This window comes from Rattus norvegicus, chromosome 11, assembly GCF_036323735.1.
Source record: "Rattus norvegicus strain BN/NHsdMcwi chromosome 11, GRCr8, whole genome shotgun sequence".
In the NCBI taxonomy this organism is placed as follows: Eukaryota; Metazoa; Chordata; class Mammalia; order Rodentia; family Muridae; genus Rattus; species Rattus norvegicus.
The window spans coordinates 21,945,822-21,969,110 of NC_086029.1; the positions used below are offsets into that span (position 1 = coordinate 21,945,822).

General features: G+C 37.7%; 1 non-coding gene across 1 annotated transcript; it reads left to right on the forward strand.

Moving 5' to 3' along the window:
* Positions 1 to 15,357: 15,357 nt before the first annotated feature.
* Positions 15,358 to 15,460, forward strand: LOC120095779 (small nucleolar RNA U13). The gene has a single exon (XR_005491563.1). It is a non-coding gene; the product is annotated as a small nucleolar RNA U13 (small nucleolar RNA).
* The last annotated feature ends 7,829 nt before the right edge of the window (positions 15,461 to 23,289 follow it).

Below are 23,289 nucleotides of genomic sequence, written 5' to 3' on the forward strand. Positions count from 1 at the left end.
TTCCCTAAGCATCTATCTTTGTTTATTCAAGGAATAGTTGATATATAGTAGGTGAGAGGATGAGTGTGAGAATGAGAATAAATGTGATAAAAGATTTCTTTCTCATTTTTTCAAATTATGAAATACTCTGGCTACAATTCATAAACTGAATCCTATCACTATCATGCCTGTCTTATGTTTGAGAATTATGTTAATCCCAGCTGAGGAATGTCGAATGACTGAGAAACACCTAAAAAATGTTCAACATCTTTAGTCATAAGGGAAATGCAAATCAAAACAACCCTGAGATTTCACCTCACACCAGTCAGAATGGCTAAGATCAAAAACTCAGGTGACAGCAAATACTGGCGAGGATGTGGAAAAAGAGGAACACTCCTCCATTGTTGGTGGGATTGCAGACTGGTACAACCACTCTGGAAATCAGTCTGGAGGTTCCTCAGAAAATTGGACATTGAACTACCTGAGGATCCAGCTATACCTCTCTTGGGCATATACCCAAAAGATGCCCCAACATATAACAAAGACACGTGCTCCACTATGTTCATAGCAGCCTTATTTATAATAGCCAGAAGCTGGAAAGAACCCAGATGCCCTTCAACAGAGGAATGGATACAGAAAATGTGGTACATCTACACAATGGAATATTACTCAGCTATCAAAAACAATGACTTTATGAAATTCATAGGCAAATGGAACTGGAAAATATCATCCTGAGTGAGGTATCCCAATCACAGAAAAACACACATGGTATGCACTCATTGATAAGTGGCTATTAGCCTAAATGCTTGAATTACCCTAGATGCCTAGAACACATGAAACTCAAGAAGGATGACCAAAATGTGAATGCTTCACTCCTTCTTTCAAAGGGGAACAAGAATACCCTTGGCAGGGAATAGGGAGGCAAAGTTAGAACAGAGACAGAAGGAACACCCATTCAGAGCCTGCCCCACATGTGGCTCATACAGCCACCAAACTAGACAAGATGGATGAAGCAAAGAAGTGCAGGCCAACAGGAACCCGATGTAGATCTCTCCTGAGAGACACGGCTAGAACACAGCAAATACATAGGCAAAGGCCATCATTAAACCACTTAACTGAGAACGGGACCACCATTGAAGGAATCTTAGAAAGGACTGAAAGAGCTTGAAGGGGCTTGAGACCCCATATGAACAACAATGCCAACCAACCAGAGGCCCCAGGGACTAAGTCACTACCCAAAGACTATACATGGACTGACCCTGGGCTCCAACCGCATAGGTAGCAATGAATAGCCTAGGAAGAGCACCAGTGGAAGGGGAAGTCCTTGGTCCTGCCAAGACTGAACCCCCAGTGAACATGATTGTTGGGGGGAGGGCGGTAATGGGGGGAGGGTGGGGAGGGGAACACCCATAGAGAAGAGGAGGGAGAGGGGTTAAGGGGATGTTGGCCCAGAAATTGGGAAAAGGAATAACAATCGAAATGTAAATAAAAATATCCAAGTTAATAAAGATATAAAAAAAGAATTTTGTGAATCAAAGCCACAAAAGCTATTGAAGGGAACATGAGAGATGTATACTTTTGATTATTAAAAGAGAACAACTCTCAGTACTAGTGCTTTTGCTCACTGTAATAGAAATGGCAGTAATGCAATGACTGCTATGTTTAATGTCTGTATGTTCATGACCTTCCTTTTAAAAAATGAATGTTTTGAGATAACAGTAGAGTGATACTATTAGTAAGTGATATCTTTTGTGCAAAATGAATTAAGTCACAGTCCAGGGTCTCGTGGATATAATTAGGGCCCTTCTAGAAAAGGGAGTTGAAGAGAAGTGCCATACCACTTGCAAACTGCAAGGTCACATCAATCCACTATCTTCTTGAAAGAAAAAAAGGAAGAGAAAAGAAAAGAAAGGAAAGGAAAGGAAAGGAAAAGAAAAGAAAAAGAAAAAGAAAGTCTTCACCAAACATGGGCTTCCAGAAACTCGGATCTTTGACTCCGCAGCCTCTAGAACTGCGTAAGATCCGAACATGACGGTTTTCATGCTATCATATTTGAGTATATCACGTCTTGCTCTGGAATATATAGCAGCATCTGTAACAGCTCAAATACTCTCAGAAAATAGTTAATAGTACTGTTCACCATATACCTGATGCCATCTTATGCACCATATGGAATAGTCTATACATTTTTTTTCCAGTTTCAACAGGGGAATCAAAGACAACAAGTGTTAGTACCCAAGAACACAACTAATAACTTCACTGAAAATTATTAAATGGTAAATGAGCATAGGAACCAATGGAAGAAATCAGAATATCATGGTGCTATGTCCCTTAACACCCATAGTGCTTTATAACTGCACCTTTTGTTTAAACTAGAACATTCTATGTGTTCCTCTTACGAGGCTCTACAATTTGCCAATGAGGAATCTGGCTTGCCTTTGCTCACACAGAATCTATCACATGTTAGGCACTCAGTATTTCTTGAGAGAATGACAAGGTTAATCTAAAGATAGCATGATACTAAGAATGAACAAGGTAAGAATAAATTGTCAAAATGCGTTTTATGCATGGGGAATCCCAGTGCATTATAAAAAGATTTGAGCTTGAGAAGACATATGCAAGATGTCCACTTGTTAGGATATAGCAACATGGAAATCCTCACATATGATGAATTTGACTTGGGCACATACATTTTTTCAATATGCTAGTTTTCTGATCATTTCCTCCCTTATGTAAAATATGTCAGCCTCTATTTCTTGCCCATTTTCCTCTGTAGCTTCCCTTAATCTCATCCCATTGTCTCCTTCAGCTGACATTCCATAAAATATTCTGAAACTGAAGATTTCTCCATTTCTAATAGGTGTTCTTGCCCAAAAGAGGAAACAAGCCTCTTTCTATAAAAGTGGTGGCTATGTTCTCATTTCTGATGCCTAACACTTTGCTCATCTTCTTTTGATTTGAGTGGATTCTAGGCCGTTCTCTGGCTGTTCCCTCAGCCAATTGAAACTTCTCTTTATTTCCCCTTTCTTCATTTGTAAACATGTATTTCCATTTACAGCTCTTTGCATCTATAATAAAATAAGCTACATTTTACTCTCTAAGAAATTACCATTGCATCATTGGTCAATCAGATGCCTTTTTGTTTCCATATCCACTGCCATTTCTTGGGGTATTTAATCCTGTCTAAATACTGAACATGCACAACCAAAGGCCCCAGGAAGACCTCATTCCTTGATTTTGCCCATGAAGAACTTATGTGTTCTTTTCCATGGTTCGACCACACAGAACAAAGTACAGGGTAGAATGGATCCTTTTACAGTACTCATTAAACTAAAGCAAATTGTAGAACAGGTCCTATTTTATAATTCCTATGAAAAAGTAAAATGAAATATCAATACAGATACAAAAGCACTTCAATATGAAAATAGCTGTAGTGAGATTTAAAGCGTATGTAAGTCAAGGCATGAGGGAAGAGAGGAGCCCAAGCAGAAGGAAAACCACTAGCAAATACCATGATGGCTATAGAATACATTCAAAGCCTTCTGGATCAACCAAGTTAAGAGCAAGGCTGGACTCATGAACTAAGATTAAAGACATGCACTGTGTTAGTTGTAGGTTTAGACTTTATGGGCAATGAGAAAGCATCTAAACATTTAGGCAAAGATATGGTATGGTTAAGCACTAAGGCTAGCAAACTTAATATTATATAAAGTATATGTATTAGAGCACATTTGAAGTGAAGGATATATTTCTTGTTTTGTGTTGTTATGCCATTATGTATTTTGGCATGTTTGTTTCTTTGTTTTTCTGAAACAGGCTGTTGTTATGTAACCCAAGCTAGCCTCAAACTCATGCCTTAGCCTGCCAAACGTGACAGGGGTTAACAGGTCTGTCAGCACACACAGCTAAAGGAACGTTTTCATGAGTCCAGTAGCACACGCTAGAAAAGTAAGCACAGATGGGAGCCTAAGAAGAACTAGAAGAGCCAAGTCTACACATAAGTTGCCTTCAGATTATTCTTGTAGTCTTGGCTTGGTTTCCTAGTTCCTTTTTGCAGAGCACCTTTAATTCCAGAGTCACATTAATTTGTCTCCAAGGGAAAATCACTATGGAAGAGCACACCAGGAGACATCTGTCATGAGTTGCTCTTGGAACTAGTGAAACCTAAAAGCTTGGGTTTAACATACAAGAGACTACCATACTTCTTTCCTTCAAACTTAAAATCACAAGACACAGAAAACTAGGAAGACCTAAGATGTAAAACATGTGACTATGGTCTTCCTCCAAGAATCTCTCTGTCCACTTACCCTGCTTCCAAGACTTAGTTTCTTAGGAGGAAAGAGTTGATTGTTAATGGGAACAAAAACTAGATCCAGAGTAAAGGGTTGGAGAGGATCGAAATGCCCAAGAATAGAGCACCTGGAAGTGGACAAAGGCAGGGGAAATTATTGAGATGAATATATTTGTATTCTCTATGTTTTGCTTGGAACCTGAGGGATCACCTGCCTATTATACCTGCTTCTTTTACTTTGTTAAGTAGCAATTTATTCTAGAAAGCACTTCTTTAAGTTCAACTCTGCTCTCTCTCTCTCCCACTCTCTCTCTCTCTCTCTCTCTCTCTCTCTCTCTCTCTCTCTCTCTCTCTCTTTCTCTCTCTCTCCCCCACTTATCTATTTATCTATCCCAATCTATATCTATCCTCTGTCTCTCTCTGTGTCTCTGTCTCTGTGTCTGTGTGTGTATGTGGGTGTTTGCATATATTTCTTGCTTTATGATATTGAAAGCAGTCATTTACTGTCCTTTTTAATTGATTCATGATTAGAATTCTCTTACTCCAGATGACGTTGCATACTTCATCTATCCATGTCTTACAGGATGGAAAGGTTTGTGCTGTATTTTATTTTGCTTACTTTCTCCCCTTCCTCCATTGTCAACTTGCATGACGTGACACACCAGGCAGGGAGACATTTTTATAAAGAGGTCTCATATCTAAGCAGAGAGTTGGCTTTCGTTCTGACATGCTGAGGTCTTACTCAGATGGGACCTGTTGGAACGTGTTTGTTATTGTGTTGTCTCTCATCTTTGTGAAATACAACTTTTCACTTTTCTTGATGTACTGAGCTTCCACAATTACATGTCCATTGGTGTTTTCCATCACAGTTATCTTTCGTTAACACCTTTGCCATGCTCAAATCAAATTCTTAATGCCAACAATCCACCCTGAGTCCTTTTATACAAGAGTCGAACTGGTGTGATTCACCTACTTATGTGTCTCTTATTGGAAGAGTAGAAGGAAAGAAAAGAGTGTATTTTTAAATTAAATTTACATGTCCCTTATATGAATTCCAATGTAGTTAAGTCACTAATACAATTCATGCAGATGACCTCATTATTTTGTGACAGACTGAAGGAGCTACAAGTCGTGGTTTCCTTTTTGTGGGGATCCTTACCTTGTGATCTCAAGAAACAAGGCATAATTACAGTTTTTACTATGGAATCTCCTAAATTGCTACCTTCTGTCCTTGTCTTGCTTCATTCTGGACTTGACATCCAAATGCCTACTTAAACATCTCTGCTTAGATGTTTAATAGCATCAAAGATAATCTTCAATTTCAAATAGGCTTTGAAATCTTGAAGCGTTCCTTCATCTCAGTAGGTCTTGGCTTTCTGCTTTATAAATCAGTGACAAACTGTTAAGTTAAAAAATTAATGCTGAAACTGAGCATTCTTATAATAGCACAGATACATACAGGAAAGTTGTATTTACACAAATAATAGAATGGAAACAAGATCATTGCCACAGATGACCAAGTAGGATGCTGAGATTACTATGTGATATGTAACTTAGTGGCTCAGTACCTTTCCTTCCTTCATACTCTCCGCCATGGCTTCTATTCCCCCCTAGATCACCCCTTACCCTAGTCTGCACCTTAAGAAGCTGTCTTACACTCTGAGTCTTCGTTCATCATTCATAAAAAGTTACTCATCAGTTCCCACTAAACATCCACTTGCACACATACCAAAACCCACCAGCAGCTGTTTAGAAAACAATAGATGCACGGCAATTGTTGTTTTTAATTGTTATATTTGTCATTGCTTTTGCATTCTTTTGAGATATATTTTGCTATACATATAGCAGTGGTAGTTATAACTATGCTTGAAATTTCAGTACTTTCCAGTTATAGCTGAACAAAACTGCAGAACATTAGTTTCTACTTTGAATGATGCATATGTTAATTACTGTAACTGCCTAATCTGCATATTCTGGTGCATTTCTTGGCTTAACTGTAACAAGGCTACATTACCCTGAGAAATCAAAAGTGCATTCTCCTTAAATGTCAAAACTGCATTACAATAAAATGGAATTATTTACCCCAACATAGAGAATACCCTTAACAAATACAGGGAAAATAGGCCTGAATGACAAACCAATCCTGGGACAAGGAGCTTTAAACTCTTTCAGGATCCCTTTTCAAAAGCACTACTTTTCTAATGAGAGATGAGAGAAGTTTTATCAACAAAGACATTCTTCAGACAAGTGGAAATGTTGTCTACAGCTACATTTGCCAAGTAAAGAATAGATAATGCCCAAGACATTCATTCCCAAGCTTGTTGGGTAAAGAATAGATTTCAAATATGTTTCCAAAAACATTCATTACAAAGCAGTCAGGTTTACATTTTTGAATTGTTAGTTACTAAGTCACATAAAAAGTTCATATTACCAAAGATTTTGTAGCTTACTGTGAGCAAAATATTGTGTGTGTCAATTCACATTTGACACACTAAAATACTTTTTAAAATATTCTGAATTGGCCTTTTAAAAACAATTCAGGCATTCAAGTTTATGCATTCACTTCTATTCCTACTTATGAACATGTGGGAAAGAAGTTCACCAGGGGATAGGTAATATGCAGCAATCAGAAGCCAGGAAACATGACTTGACATCTTGTCTGGTTGACAGAAAACCAAATAGTAGTCAGCTCACAATAGCAAAATAGATGCTAGAATTGTTTCAGAGGATTACATTTTGAAAGCATAAGTAAGCCTTTGAATCATTTGCTAAGACAAGATGCTGTAACTTTGGCTATGTTTCACATTCAGTAGATAGTGGGGGCTTACGTCGTTGTGTCTTTTCCTAAACCCTAATCTCCATGATAAACATATGGAAGCACTGCAGTCAGACAGAACTAATATCTTCTGGTCTTGCTCTAAGCATTCTGAGTCTGTATAGTTTAATAAATAGTCTTTTCCAGTGTGATATGTCAACATCGCTCTTTCCTAATTATCCAGCTTGTATTTTTTTCTCTCTCACACAGATAAATACTTCATTCTATAGACCAATGAAAATCAATAAAACTAGAGAGCAGTGGTAGAAATGCAGGGAGGCCACATATATTCCACCTATGTTAAATTTTAAATTCGAAAGACATTTATATATAACATACCACGTTCACTTACTTCACAGATGCTAAAGCACACACGGAGTCTCCAGCATTTGAAGATAAACTTTCCTACAGCAGAGGTTCACCCGGGAGATTATTTGTCTAAAAGGCATCTGAGCACATGCCTATTAGAGAGTTCATGTTTCAGGAAATATTATATAGCACCTAGAAGTAATCATTCTAACCATATCATTTATGTTTCTTAGTATTAAAGTTTGGAGGGCATAGTAAGTTTGTGTATTTAAAACTATGTCAAGTAATTGAAAAAATAAAAGCATCCTAGTTACACAATTTTGTACAGTTTCTAGTTTTTACTTGTTCATGATGAACTGGCTGAATTTATTGTAATTATAATTATAAATTCCAGTCTTGCTTTTCAAGCACATTTCCATCCTGTTCTCGTCTCTGGATCATCTCATGTATCCATTTCATCCATTGGTGTTATAAAGAAATGTGTGAAGTAGCCACATTATACTTTGGTCTAACAGCATAATCGTTCTGAATTTGGTTCTCACTGGTTCATTTCTCCTACTCTGTACAGCTTTGTCTTTTGAAGACTTTGAAAGTGTTTGGCATTAACGATATGTTTGATAATTTTGATGCTTTTCTTAAAGAAGGAAACACAATGTAAAAGAATCACACGTAGATTCCTAATAGAAAATGATAGTGCTGCACAAAGGAGCTACCAAACAATAACTAAAAGTTTCCTCTTCTCTCTCTCTCTCTCTCTCTCTCTCTCTCTCTCTCTCTCTCTCTCTCTCTCTTTTACAGGACATCTGTTTATTTTTCACTAAGACTTTTCAGAGGTTATAACTAACCTTGTCCCCACACCACACCCCACAGAGGGTCAGTGCATTCACTGCTATAAACCAGACTCAAACAGTTCCATGGACTGGAACCAACCTTTAATGGCAAAAAAAAAATGCTTTCTATCTAAATTATCATAAATGTTCAAGTAAAACAAAACAAAAAGGAAAGAACCAAAGGAGCAATGGTGGCTTCAGAGTGAAAAGGTCATTCACCCTTCATGTCAGACATGAAGGCATGTCATCTTGGCTTGAGTGTAGCAAGTGGAAAGAGAATCACTATCGTACAAAAGTTCACTACAGCACACTGGCTCCACCTGTTCCAAGTACACCCCCAGCCCCTAACGCTTCCAACTCAATTACTTCCCATTCTGTTGGGCTTGCTGATGAAGGAGCATGTAGATCTTCTCTTAACTTACTTCTCTCCTGCAAATGGGCAAAACATGGTAGTAGTGGTCTTGTACTGAAGCAGTGCTCATCAGAATATAGAAGAGCCTTCTGCTCTGCTGTGTTCATATTGTCTATATTCCTCCTTACAATCATCACTACATAATCACCCTATAGCTGCTACACAGTGTAATATCCACGGTTTAGGCAGTAATGAGAAGGAAGAGCTAAGAGATCTACCAAGATAGCCCAATTCATTCCTTTTACCAAGAAAAACAACTAGCCAAACCATGTTCTATTAGGAATTGTGAATGGTCAATACAATCCACAAAACAGCTAACAATGATCTATCTACGTATATGCACGCGCGCGCACACACACACACACACACACACACACACACACACACACACACACACTGCACATATTGTTTCCTAGTTAGGGAATATATATATATATATATATATATATATGTAACCACATTTAGAATATTACAATTGTGCCAATATTTACTTTTTAAAATAAATTTTCTTGAGATATTGGAACATGGAACGAACAGCTGCTATCATATGGCTCTTCCTAAATTGGATTTTAGAGTTTATTCTATTTTATAAGTACTTCTGCCCAGACATCCTTAGAACTATTGCTTGAGCCCATGAAAAGTATGGACTGCTCAGTGAGGCTATGATTATGTTCTGTCCTCGAATGGGTTTACAATTGTACAGGGAGTAGAAGAAGAAGCAAATATTAAAAATAAATAGAATCTTTTTTTTTCTTCACAGGCCATATTTAGACTCGGAGGTAATTGTATTGTCGGAGGCATACACAATATATTTCCTGAGTTGTCTTCTCCATTGTTTGCAATAGGTAGCATTCCCTTCTCTCTTATGAATACGCTGTCCTCATTCTGTTGGGTGCTTTAAGAATATTTCTATACAAAGCTAATAATATTCCGGCATTCCCCAGCACTTTTTCATTTTTCTGGGCATCACAGGTCCTTTCTGCAGAAAACAAGATCCCTCCCCCACGCTGTTAGGAATTGTGCCAGGTTTTCTGCTATGTACTTGCACATCTGCTCCTTTTACGCTTTTGGGATACCAGGAACACAGATGTTCTTGGCACCCAGCCACTTTCAGCGCTGTTTCCTCTGAAGGAAAATGTTTCACTCCACATTTATCAAAGCATGCTACTTCCTGTTGGTCCTCCTTTTCAGCTCCAGCTGAGGTGAATTTTAGCCACTGCCCTTCTGTTGTTCACTTCCTCCTCTTCCTTCCATGTTGTCAAAAGTAAACAGTTACCTTGAAACGTCTCCTTAAGGAACAGAAACATCCTGTCTAAGAAATGGCAGGCAACTTCAGTTCTATAACGAAGGGATCCAGTAAATTTTATATTGGTGAGTACGAAGTCCAAAACATTAGGAGCAAAAACATGGGATAAGTAACTCAGATCTTCATTTCAAAATGTAGAGTTGTTAGTTTCTACAATAACAGAGAATAATTGGTATTATTCAAACATTTGAATAACCTGGAAATATTAAATTCCGATTCCTGTTTTGAAATTACAAAGTCCAACTATTGGAGAAAAACCAAGAAACCTCTCCATTCACATGATATTTATAGTCAGAATTTTGGGAAAGTATTTGAATATTTGAATGTTCATTTTTGAATAAAAAAAACTGAACAAAGAATCATACCTTCCCTCTTAAAAACAGGAAGGAATTTTACAAACAATGAAGAGAAGCTATTGTACTTAAAGTTCTAGGCTTAGTGGGAATCTTAAGATGGATTCCCTCCCCCTTCAGTTTTCATATCATATCAAATGAAAGATTGATTGGAAACACAATAAGAAGGGTAAAAGAATTCTTCCTATGTGTTTTCTCAGAAAGGAAAACCCAAGGGAAAGAATGAGAATGCCCTACACTTGAGTGAGCAGTCCCTGCTGATCAATAAGCCTGTTCAAGAAGACTAAGCCTTCCCACCATAGGATGCAGCACCCAGGGCAGGAGCAGGTGAACGGCCCATACACAAAGGGTGGGGTTTCTGTCAAAGGACCACAGGTGGGATATCTGGGGAGCCAAACCCAGAGGGAGCAAATCTGCTCCTCTAATCCTTTTCAAAAACACTTTTGAGATGAAAGCAAAAAAAAAAAAATCACAATATTGGGATCTTCTGATCTAATTAATAATATTTTTATTATGGTCAAAGTGAGAATATCAATCAAAACCTTAAATTATTTCAATGAGACTATTCCCCTTGATTTGGTGCTACTGCTCAAATGGCTTTAGGAAGTCAGAATAGCTATTCAGGAGATTTTAAATGCAGAGTTAGAAAATCTCTGCTGGCATTCTGCCTTCTGTTAACCTGAAGTATAGAAGCCTGCTGTCCCCATTATAACTGTAACTCACCATGAGCCACACAGCTAGTAATATCAACTCTGCTCCCTGTGAGGATCTGGAGGAAACAAAATTCAAATATCTTCTATATAACATCAGTTGATATATGTATAAATGGCATATATTGTGTTTCAGAAATCATGGTCAGATGAATAGATAATAAACAGGTAGATAAATAAATATATGAATGTTTCAATTAAGCTTTTGACATTTGACAGGCAAAGTGTGCTGTAAATTTTCCAAATGTACTCTAGGAATCTCACAAGGAACAATAATAGTCATTGATTATTGTGTTAACAATGTATCAACGAGGTCTAGAAATGAGCGCAATAACTTGTCATTACATATATGTATATACAGAGTTGATAACTTTTGTATCACTTTTGTTACAAACAACTATTTGCAATCATGATAAAAGGGCACAAACTATCACAAACAAAATACCTAATTCTTTCACAACATTTTCATTAAAAAAAAAAAAAGGAACTACATCTGTCGGAAAACTTTTTAATGACACGTGTGAAATCAAGATGGAAATGCAAAGTGTGCTTAAATAAAAAGAAGCCATGAGACCATGTTCTATTGATATGGTGAAACATTATTCAATAAATGTTTTATGGATCAAGTGATAACAGAGTAAGAAATACGATCAGGATGCAGTTTAACTGGTGCTAGCATTCCACCTTTCATCCATAGGACAGATAGACATGGCAGAAGGAGAGAACTGACCTTTGCATGTTGTTCTTGACCTCCACATGCCCAGTGTGTTGCCAGCATATTCATCCATAAATTAATAAATAAAATTAAAATTTGAAATAAGAAATAGTTAAATGTACCTTATTTGTGCCATAGAGCACAACCAACAACCACCAACAAGTATGTTTAAAAAAAAAGAAGGAAAGAAGGAAAGAAGGAAGGAAAGCTAAGATCGTATGTATGCACAGTGTGAAGCGGTTTAAGAGAAAAAACACCCCACTAGGTATATCGATTGTCTGGCTCTCAGTGTGTATTGAACGAGATCAAGATATACTTGGGTACATACAGCTTTCTCCACATGTGTTTTTTTTTTTTAACCCCAGTTCTATAAGTAAAACAGCAATTTTTCTTTCTACTCTGTTCTTTCTTCACCCAATATAGTAAACCATCAGTCCAGGTTTGGACCATAAACAAATGACATGCCCAGAGAGAGGAAACTTGGTCTGAACTCCCAATATCTTAGCCATATAACTAGGCCAAGGATGAGCATAGAACATTTCCATGGACAACATGAGTGCTTTTCCAGAACACTGTACATGGGTAGTTAGACTAGGGATGCTTGTATTCTTATATCCTATTACATGAAGCTATGCCACCTCCAGCTAGACAGAACAAAGGGCAACGCCAAGAAAGATGCAGAGACAAAACATGGAGAGGGCATGAGAGAAAAATGTTGACGAGCAGAGGGTGAGAAGCTTTGGATGACAATACTTTTTCTGGAGATACACAGCACACACAACTTCTCACTTTAGATAGGAAAGCCACAACAGACCGAAGTACAGCTACCACCAAAGTCCAGTTTAGTAAACTGATGACGTTTTGAGAGGACACTTAGAGAACTATGGGTAAGCAGTTATTGACAAGAGCAGAAGTGCTTCACAGACAGTGGCCTCACCACAGTCCACTCTAGCACACTGACTCTTCACAATGCTGGGCACCTGAAGTCCACTGCACAGCCTGCAGGAAACTTAACAGGTTGGAGAGTGTCATTTCCAGGTGTCACACTTGATCTATGCCTTTCCAAGGCTCTTCAGCAGGTTTCTGCTTCTTACAGGAAACTAGTCCAACCTCAAAGTCTTCTTTCTAGCTTGGCTTGTCTGAAAGTCTTTTGTCTGTTTGTTTTTTTTTTTTTAATTAAATTGGGTATTTCTTTTTTTTTTTTCTCTGTATTAACTTAAGTATTTATTTACATTTCGATTGTTATTCCATTTCCCGGTTTCCAGGCCATCAGCCCCCTAACTCCTCCCCCTCCCCTTCTTTATGGCTGTTCCCCTCCCCATCCACTCCCCATTAATGACCCCCCAACAATCCAAAACACTGGGGGTCCAGCCTTGGCAGGACCAAGGGCTTCCCCTTCTACTGGTGTCCCTTCAGCTCCTGAAAAGTCTTTTATACAGCTTTACTCCATTACTCTGAGAAGGTCTTTTAACTTTCATTGCTTACTCTGGCAGGAAGTGTCTTAGTGAATTCAGCCAGTTTTAGGAATTTCCTGGGGCTATTTTCAGTTCTTATCTTCCTATTTGAGGAGTGAGCCTACAAGTGAACTGTTTTAATCCAGGATGAAATTGTTATATCCACTTCTCTAGATCCTAAATCCAGCAATCCTAAAAGTGTCCTGGTTTAAGCCATTTTGTGTCAGCTTCAATATAATAAAGAAAAATTGACTTATACAGACAAAATCCATGTCCAACTTTATATAGACAAATCTATCTGAATGAATAAACTACAAAACATAAAAGGTTTTAAGATCTAAAACTAGTAATTCTCCACAGATGATTCCCTAAGAATTGTTTTTCTCGTTTTCTTCTGAAGACCTCTGGGTGTATTCTGATCCTCCAGGGTTCCCTTTGCAAAACTAAAAATTGGACTCAATAATATTTTGAAATAAAGATAGAGGCACTACCTGTGCAAAGGGTTCTGCATGGGCGCCAAAATGCCCGGACTAAGAAAGTTGCGTGTCTTCTCCTAGCACATAAAATACAAAAGGAAAAGAATACTAGAGAAAGGAGACAGTTATCAAGTATACATGCATGTCACCATAAATGTCCCTACTTTCTTCTTTCTTTCTTCCTTAATTATTTCTTGATAAGCCAGGGAAGAGAAAGACTGGTGAACCAGAAAGCTCAGCAAAGGAAGAGAGAGAGAGGTTAACTTTCAGGATAATTAAGTTCCTGGAGTCCTAAGGCATTTCCATGATTATGTCAAAATTAAAGTAAAAGTCACATGAAATCCCCTTCAGATCTATGCCATAATCCCTTTTGGATGCCTGACAAACCTTGAGAAGCCAGAGTGACAGTTACTGATTTACCTTTCTGTGCTGAAAATGGAAGTTGAAAGTTAAGTGGCAACATGAAACTAAGTACCTCTGAGACCTAACTTCAAGTATGGACTAGACAGAAATGACAGAAAATCATTAGGAACAGAAGGCATTGAAAGGTCAGAAATAAATTGTTATCAAGCGCTGTTTGACTATTTTATCAGTCAACCCCCCCCCCATTCCTTTTTCCTCTCAAAAATGCAGCAGTAACATTTTGTTATCTTTGGAGATGAATAATCATGTTATCAGGGTTGTAGTAACACACTCAGATTCTGGGAATGGTGTGTGTGTGTGTGTGTGTGTGTGTGTGTGTGTGTGTGTGTGTGTGTATGTATGTGTGTGTAAGTATTGTTTTCAATAAAATATGACTCTTAAAGAGTAGCGATTTTTAAAAAAAATACATAATTATCTTGCTCCATCTGCTTGGACTGTTGCTTTGTGTAGAGATATGATCAAGTTTATCCTCAGTAGAAGTGAAAGCCATCAATGGATTTGAAAGTATTTACGTTTTAATGAGTTTTTGATAGGGATTATTTTCTCCAAGAGAGTCGTAGGGTAAGCAAATCATTTCCCCTCCCCAACTTCAGCCTGACATCCCTCCTCCCTTCATCTTCTTGCCCCTCCTCTGTCCTCTTCTTTTTCAACCACACCCCTCATTTTTTATGCTTTGAACCAAGAATGGTCCTGTGTCATCATGTTTGCATAAGATCATGGAAAGCTCATGAAAATCTTTCATAAACAAAATTGATCTTCAACTAAATGAGCACATTAGTGAATCAAAATTTGGATGATCTGTATTTAAATTGTGAAAGTATGAAATGATGGGTTAAGGGATTGGATATAGGAGGGGAATGAGCCTTAATCATTTTAGCAATTACTATGTAATGTCCTAAAATGATTCACTAATCACTTCACAGCTGCTTTGTAAAAAATATAGGTTACCAAAGCATGCCTCAAATGCCACATTCCCTGGGCTCTCCACCTGTCGAGAAAAGAAGGCTATAGATTCTGGAGTTACTTGAGACAATCCCAGACTAAACCTAGGTGCCCTGTGGCTTAGTTTATTTTCACTAATACTATTACATTTAAAATAAAGTTACTTTGGATTTTGTTGTCTTCAAAAGGGACAGTATATGTACCAAGAGGAAAGCTTATATTAAGTAAGCAGAGGTCTTTTCCAAGGCCTTTTAGTTCAGGATTGCAGAGATCAGCACAGCAGAACATCTCTGCATCTGCTATCCCAAAATCTGGAAACCCCTTTTACATACAGAGTTCTTGATCATTTGTGGCTCATAAATGTGATGATTGGCCATTCACACCATTGTGTGAGATATTCCTCTATCAAAACTTTTTATGTCATCTATACATTATTCGTTTGATATAAAATGAAAATAATAGTGAATTTTAACAAATAAACAGTCCAACTATAAGTAAATTGTACTCATGAGTCTTTTGTCTGCTAATTAATTTGTTTGTTTACTTTATATCTAGATCACAGCTCCCCCTTCCTCCCAGTCCCACCTCATACAGCCCCTCCCCCATCCCCAGTATCTTCTTCTCTGAGAGGGTGGTGGATCCCCTAGGTATGAACCCATCCTGGCACATAAAGTTACTGCAGGACTAGACATATCCTCTCCCATTGAAACCAGAGTAGACTGCCCATTAGGGGAACTGGACCTGTATGCAGACACAGTTTTAGGGACAGGTCCTCTCCAGTCGTTGGGAGACCTGTATGAAGACCAAGCTGCACATAAGCTACATATGTGCAAGGGGCCTAACTCTTTGCTATTTGATTGGTGGTTTCTTCTCTGGAAATCCCAGAGTCCAGGTTCTCCAACTCTGATGATCTTCTTGTGGAGTCTCTGTCCCCTCCAGGTCCCTCGATCCTTACCCCAACTCTTCCTTAAGATCCTTCAGGCTCCCTGAGTTTAATGTTTGGCTGTGTGTCTCTGCATCTGTTTCAGTCAGCTGTTGGATAAATACTCTCAGAGGACAGGTATGTAAGGTAGTCATGAGTCTCAACACTTAGATATAACGTCTACCTAGGAAAAATAAGCCAAAAAAGGGAAGGAAAGAAAAACTAAAGGAAACAAAGAAATGGAACTAGTGATAGATGATTAAAAGTCAAAAAGCTCACACTGGAGTATTGACTTCATATATCACAAACATATCATGCCTCTGGAAAGATGGGGTATTTTGTTTGTTTTTTCCTTCACCAAAAGTTATTAATTTGAACTTATCCATAGAAAGTAGATGAAAATTGAAGTTTGGGCTAAAATTTTACCTTCTGTTTCCTAGTATGACAAGAGTCCAAAGTTTGAGTCCAGAAGCACAAATGTGGGGGGCTACATCTATCTAGGTACCCCATTTCTTTACTATTCAAATTCCCATGTAAAATTCTGTGTTTGTGTATATGTATATGTATATGTGTGTTTCTGTTTGTGTGTGTGTGTGTATGTGTGTCGTATGTAGTATGTACATATAAATGTGACATGGCCCATGTATAAGAGGACAATTTTACAGGTAGATTCTCTCCCACCATGTAGGTCCTAGAGAGTCTACTCATGTCGTCAGTCTTGATGGTAGCACCTTTATCTACTGTGCCATTCAGATGGACCCAAGGATATTTTTTTATTTTGTTATTTAATGTACAGTAAGCTGATCACTATCTGAAGCAACCATAAATCTGCATGACTCTAGTGATCAAAACTAAATTGTTCTAGGGATATCTAAGAGGAGTTAGAGGATGATAGAAGGGAATAGATACAATCCAAAGACATTGTATACATATATGAAATTCTCAAGAAATAAATTCATTTTTAAAAAGAAAGGAAGAAACAAACAAATAAAGAATGGGAAAGAAAAGGAAAGGAAAGGAAAGGAAAGGAAAGGAAAGGAAAGGAAAGGAAAGGAAAGGAAAGGAAAGGGAAAAGGAAAGGAAAAAGGAAAGGAAAGAAATTCTTGGTCTAATACTACTTATTTTGTCCTGGTGTTTTTCTTTAAATTTAATAAGAAGCTCTTAGAACCTTTCAGTCTGCCTAATAATCAGAATTGAGATCTATTTTTAAGTAATTCATTCATAGCTGTAGTAAATGTTGTATTTTCTTTATTACTGTGTATGCATGAAAGGAAACATTTGTCAAGTTGTTCCTGTGGGAAGAAGAGTCATACCCAATGACAGAGTGCAATACTGAGCCCAATTAGCCAGAAGACCTACAATTACCAGGAAGTTTTCAGATCTGGAGTTCAAAGGGAAGACAGTGAGATGATTGTTGTTTTTAGAGGAGACTTATTAGAAGTGAAATTTACAGCATCATCGGGCTGGCAGACAACAATGTGAAGGAGCCAGAAAGCATCTGGACCCAAGTGACTTAGTGATGTTCTTTCTTCTACAACTTAGAGGAATTGGAAAGTTTTTATCAATGATTGACAGGTAGTCCACTGTACATGCTGACAGTCAGGTTATCTCTGGTCCTTAGCTGCTAGGGTCCAAGGAAAGGAAGCCTATTAGCCTGGGGCCTGTTTGCAGAATCACCCATAAGGCTGGGGAGAGAAAGAATCTAGTTAACAGAAGAGCTTTGTGAAATGACGTGACCCTGAATAGCAATAACTATGTTAAGGTGTGGGTGTTTCTCGACAATAGTTCAAAGTTCTATGTAGGCAGAAAACATGGGAATAGCTCATGTTAAGACACACTTACTACAAAATTACGCCCAGATTTTAACCACTTTTATATGTGTTTAGCCTTCATTTTGCTGCACAAAGCAAAGAGTGATTCACAAAAGTATGAGTCAGATAGCTTACCACTATACTCAAGAGTTAATAGTCTTTCAGCTAACTCATTCTTCCTTCATCTGAAGAAATATTGCACATCATTTCTGGAGAGAGCCAGTGCTAGCCACCTCCTTTATTTATTCATTTAAGTGTTTCTCTCTGCTTTGCTTGAGGATAGTCTGAAGTGCCTGTGTGTCCCCATTCACTAGACAGAAGGAAAGAGGCATTCATTCTTTTATAAATAAAAGCAGAAGTCTTTCTCTGTGTATTAGGAACCACCCCCTACCCCAGTAAGTGGATTACTTTGGTCAGTCTAAGTTTAGTTAGGAGAAGAATATTATGTCCACTGATCTTTAGTACCATCAAAAGAAGAGAAGGCAGAAGGTTGGGAAACTCACAAGTGAAGGGAGCAGGTCTACATCCCCTGTGGAGAATTTGCAGGGAATGGATGTGAAGAGGACACAGCTGCATTTCTTAACTTTTGAATGAATAGCAATTATGCCAAGAACCTTCATTTTAGATTGTCAGCATGAGTCTATGTCATACCCATCCTGACACTCCCAAACTGGAAAGATTTTAAAGGCCTCCTGCCTTTGTCATTGAGACACCTGTCACCAACGACACTGAATCAGCATCTCTAGATGCTGGGAAATACATATTCAACATGAATCTATGTAAGACACAACAGTAGGGAAGCTGGAATTCCTCACAATCCTTAAAGGTGAAAAAAATGAAAGGAAATTTTAAGTCTAAAATGAAACAAAAATTGTAAAGACATTTTTCATCCTATAAAAAAAAAGCCTGATTCCAGTCTCACTTGTTTAAAATTGAAATCACCAGTGTTGAGTAAACAATATGCATTCCTGAATATATTTCAAAAGTAGGTTGATTTTTAAAATGATTAGGAGTCTCAGTGAGGGAAAGACAGACAAGTTCATGGTAGCTGTTGCCATTAGATTATATTGCTACATTAGAAATATCTCTCTAGATTTAATTTTCTTTTAGAATAGTACAATAATTATAACTAAGTTTGGAAGGATCTATCCATCACACGCCTGTTCTTTAGGATGCATGATGAATAAACAGAGACACACTTCCTAGAATCTAGAGGACACATTGCTATTCACTCTATGCTGAACCCATTTCAGACACATTTATTATGCATCCTCGCCCTCTCCACCCTTGTGCTACTGCTTAGGATCACATCCACCAGTAGATTGCAAAGCAGTGCTCATTTCCCGCTTACTCAACTATATCAAGATATTCAATTTATGATTTCTGAATTCAAAAGAGAGACATCCCCCAGAACTCCAAGTGACATTTAGAAGAACTTGGAATTTTATAGTTCACTAGCTTAAATATCTTTCTAAAGAAAGGCTAATGATTTCTTTATACCTTATTAGTTATTTGATGACACACAAATGCATTCAATGTAAAAAACATAATGATTTTATCTAACTTATAGAGCAACAAATTCAGAATGTGTCATATAGTATTTGCCTGCACACGAAGTTCTACATCAAATCATTTAAGACATAAGGTTTTATTCTTTATTAAAAAAATAGACAGGTAATTCATGTATTTCCCACTATAGTACCATACCTTATATTGGTAAATCATGACTCCAAAACAAAAAAGATTCATTTTTCAACTAAAAGAATATCTAATATAGCCAACCAAAGGGTATATATTTTCAAGTACTTTCTAATATTTTACATCAAGTGATTGTTATAAACTTCACTATTAGAATTTAAAAACAGATTATCAAAATTCAAAGGAAATAGAACATATATATTTACACAAGGCAATCAAGAAGGAAAATATTTTAGTCTAAAAAAATTGTTTAGAGGAAGAAAGGGAATCTGCCTTAAGAGTAAAATTGTTAAAATGTTACCATGTCAAATTCAGTTTCCATTAATTTTCTTGTAGCTATAACAACATACTATTTGTTGACAGATCAAAACATCTTACTGGCTGGCATTGTTAGACTTTTTCAACAGAATCTGTTCCTTGAAGACATTGATGTAATTAATGTCTAGTCACCACCTGTGAGATGACAGACTTGATACACTCCAATGGTCATTGTTCAGCTCTATGTTTTTTTTTCAAAGCAGGGTTTTGAAGAGATAACTTCTCAACAAGGGGTCAAATTCTCTAATTCACATGCTACCCTGTCTGCCATATCATAGTAGGTAAGTATTCTGCAACAGACCAGGGCATCCTCCTCTCAGGGCCAGAGCAAGTAAAGTACCAAAGTTACCTCAAGCTTCATTTGATGATCAACACAAAAGTACATCAAAGATACATCGAAAAATGTACCAATTTGAGAAGTAACAATTTGAGCCTCAGATGGGCCTTTATGCTAATGAGCTCTGAGCCAAGAAATTATAATGCTTCATGTTGATATGAAAGTCAACATAAACCTTCCCAAAGAGTTCACTGAGGAGAGCATACTAAACTTCTCATCCAGGTGACACAATTGGAGGTCAGGAAATCTACACAGCAAAGAAACATCCCTGGCATGATTAAAACATGACGATTGAAAGTACACTTACAAGCTGGAGAGGTGGCTCAGAGGTTAAGAGCACTGACTGCTCTTCCGGAGGTTCTGAGTTCAATTCCCAGCAACAACATGGTGGCTCACAACCATCTGTAATGGGATCTGATCCCCTCTTCTGGTGTCTAAAAACAGCTACAGTGTACTGATATAAATAAAATAAATAACTCTTTTTTAAAAAAAGAAAATACACTTTACTCACCACTAATCATCATCTTTTCCCAACTTTTTACTTCCTCACTTTGACACTGAAATGGTATTCTGTACTTGCACACTGAAAATATCATTTTTCATTCAATGTATGCTAACAGAAACTAACACCCGCACCTTCCCGTGAGATGTTCAAGTCCTAATCCCCCAAACCTATGACTACATGGCTTTACAGGGAAGAGGTTGCTTTTACAGTGGTGACAGAGATAAAATATGATAATGATCCTGTTACATATAATATACAATATATACTATGCCATGATGAAAAGTCAAAATCTCTGTCTGCTTCAAGTTAAATATCAAGGTCTATAATTAGACTGCGGGAGTCTAACGTCTCTGCTGCCCTGGTTCTGAGAATGAAGAAATGAGGCCCTAAACCAAGGAGTTATAGGCAATGGGATCAGGAAACTGGCTCTTCCTCGAGCCTCCAGAAGACTGCTTTGTTCAGACTCTTGACCCTGTAGAAGGAGCTAGGGTAGGGCTCTTAGCCTCCTACAGAAGCATAGGATAAACATTTTGTGTTAAGGCACTATATTTTGGGCAGCTTTTACTGCATTAAGAAATATTTACAGGATCCACTTTCATGTGATCTCGCTGGTAATGAAACTAACAGCATATAACACCATAGTTGGAACCAATACTCCCACTGAGGATGTGGGAACCGAGTATCTACCTCGGCTGTCTGCGAAGAATTTCTTTGACACTCTACTTTCAGGCAGTGGAGGCCATTTGTCCTTTCTGACAATGCCATCCCCAGGATGTCCTATAAATTGGAATTAACAAAAAGCTCGCACTCAGTGTATCCACTTAGAGATTATTACTGAGTGGGAGAGAAGCTGGTCGTATCAATTTCAGCTGCTTGGCCTTCAGGTTAGAACAACTTTCTGCTTCATTCCTTCGGAAAGGTCATCATAATTCTATTTTAAAATCCTAAAGATCACAAAACATTTAAAACGTCTCTCTGAAAATTTTTCCAAAGTTCCCCAAACCTAGGAAGGTCAATAAAGAATCATCATTTAATATTTGCTAAATATCCACAGTCTGCAAAGTATCTCTCCAGACAAAGCAAAGAGACAAACACACTACAGAAGTTATGAACAGCTCGTTTTTGAAAAAAAATAACCCTCACCTGTAGGTCCTGAGAAGCAATAATTGTGATTGATCAGATGCAATGACTCTGTAACCTGATTACAAGCGTAGGCATCGAGAAAAGACACATAATCTCCATGCTGGTTAAATGTCAAGGTCTATGATTAGACTGCAGGAGCTAAAGATCTAAACTACTGTCTAATCATTCTGAGAAAAGGGTCAGTTCATTGGGGTATATACTGCCATAAAAACCTTACAAATTCTGTTCAAACTTTCCCATCCTGTACTTACAGTTCATTTCTGAGCTGTTTTAGATACTGATGCTGAAAATAGTATGTTTCATATCACAGGAGAAACAATAATTAGCAAAGATCTTTCTATGATAGCCACCTAATGAAAACATTCATGTGTGCTCTTATTTACATGTGCATATACATACATACATATATACACATACGTGCTTCTTTTATCTCCTCATAAGGTTCTGAGAGGGTAAGCTGATTCCATGACAGGGTTAAAATTGGCAGTTAAGGACGCTAGGTCTAAATCTCTGTTTCCAAGAACTGGATAATTCCAGGCCAGTGCAGACCTCAGAAGTTGCCCTGCCACCTGGTCTGAGGCAAGGTCAGCAGCAGTTGCCAGACTTCAGTCTCTAGACCTCCCCAGCAAGTTTCCAGCCTCCACACTCCAGTACCAGAATGTCCTGTCCACATAGAGGGACCCAACAGATTAACATGAAGGTCCCCTACATCAGAATTCCCTAATGTGCTTTAAATCATGCCTGCAAGCTCACTTGGTTGTCTCTCTATCCTGGTAATGGGGAGAACCCACCATACTGGACTTCTTCAGAATAAAATACTCTGTGTTTGCATACTATTTGAATCCAGTGTCATTCTTTGGTGAATTACTAACCCTTACAATGGGTTAGAAGAACATTGCATTATTACATTAGTACGGGACTAATTATGCAATGACACTATAAGGTAGACTATGGTTAAGATCAGTTTGCAGGGACAAACAAAATGTGATATCTTTTGTTTCCCAATATTTAAAGAAGTGTTAGCTTGAAAAATTGCCATTTGCTAATTATGAAACCATGTTGTAAGTTATATAACTTACTTAAGGTCAAAAACCTTTAAAGTTGAAACAAAAGCAGGGAATTTTTTAAAACTTAATGAACTTTTGGCTTGACTTTAAAGGAATCCCCACTTCGATGTGGTGACAGAATTGCACAACTTCTCCTTTTCATATTAGAGGAGAATCTGAGTCACAGGAATTAATTTGAGGCTCATGCCATTCCCTATCCAGCAGAGAAAGCAGCCATTTCAAGCTACTGTGGTCCTTTGTGCTGATGCCAGACTGCAAGTGTTCCTTCATGCAGTGCACAGACCCACCCACAGAGCACAGCTTCACAGCTGAAAGAAATAGCCTTTCTTTAATTTAATATTAAAGCATAGTATTTCAAGATATAAAAAGTTAATAAATGTACATATGTATATTTATACAAACACATTTATTAATATACAGCATAAGTAGTTTATAATGTTGCAATTTACTTGAGATACTCAGTAAATGAATAA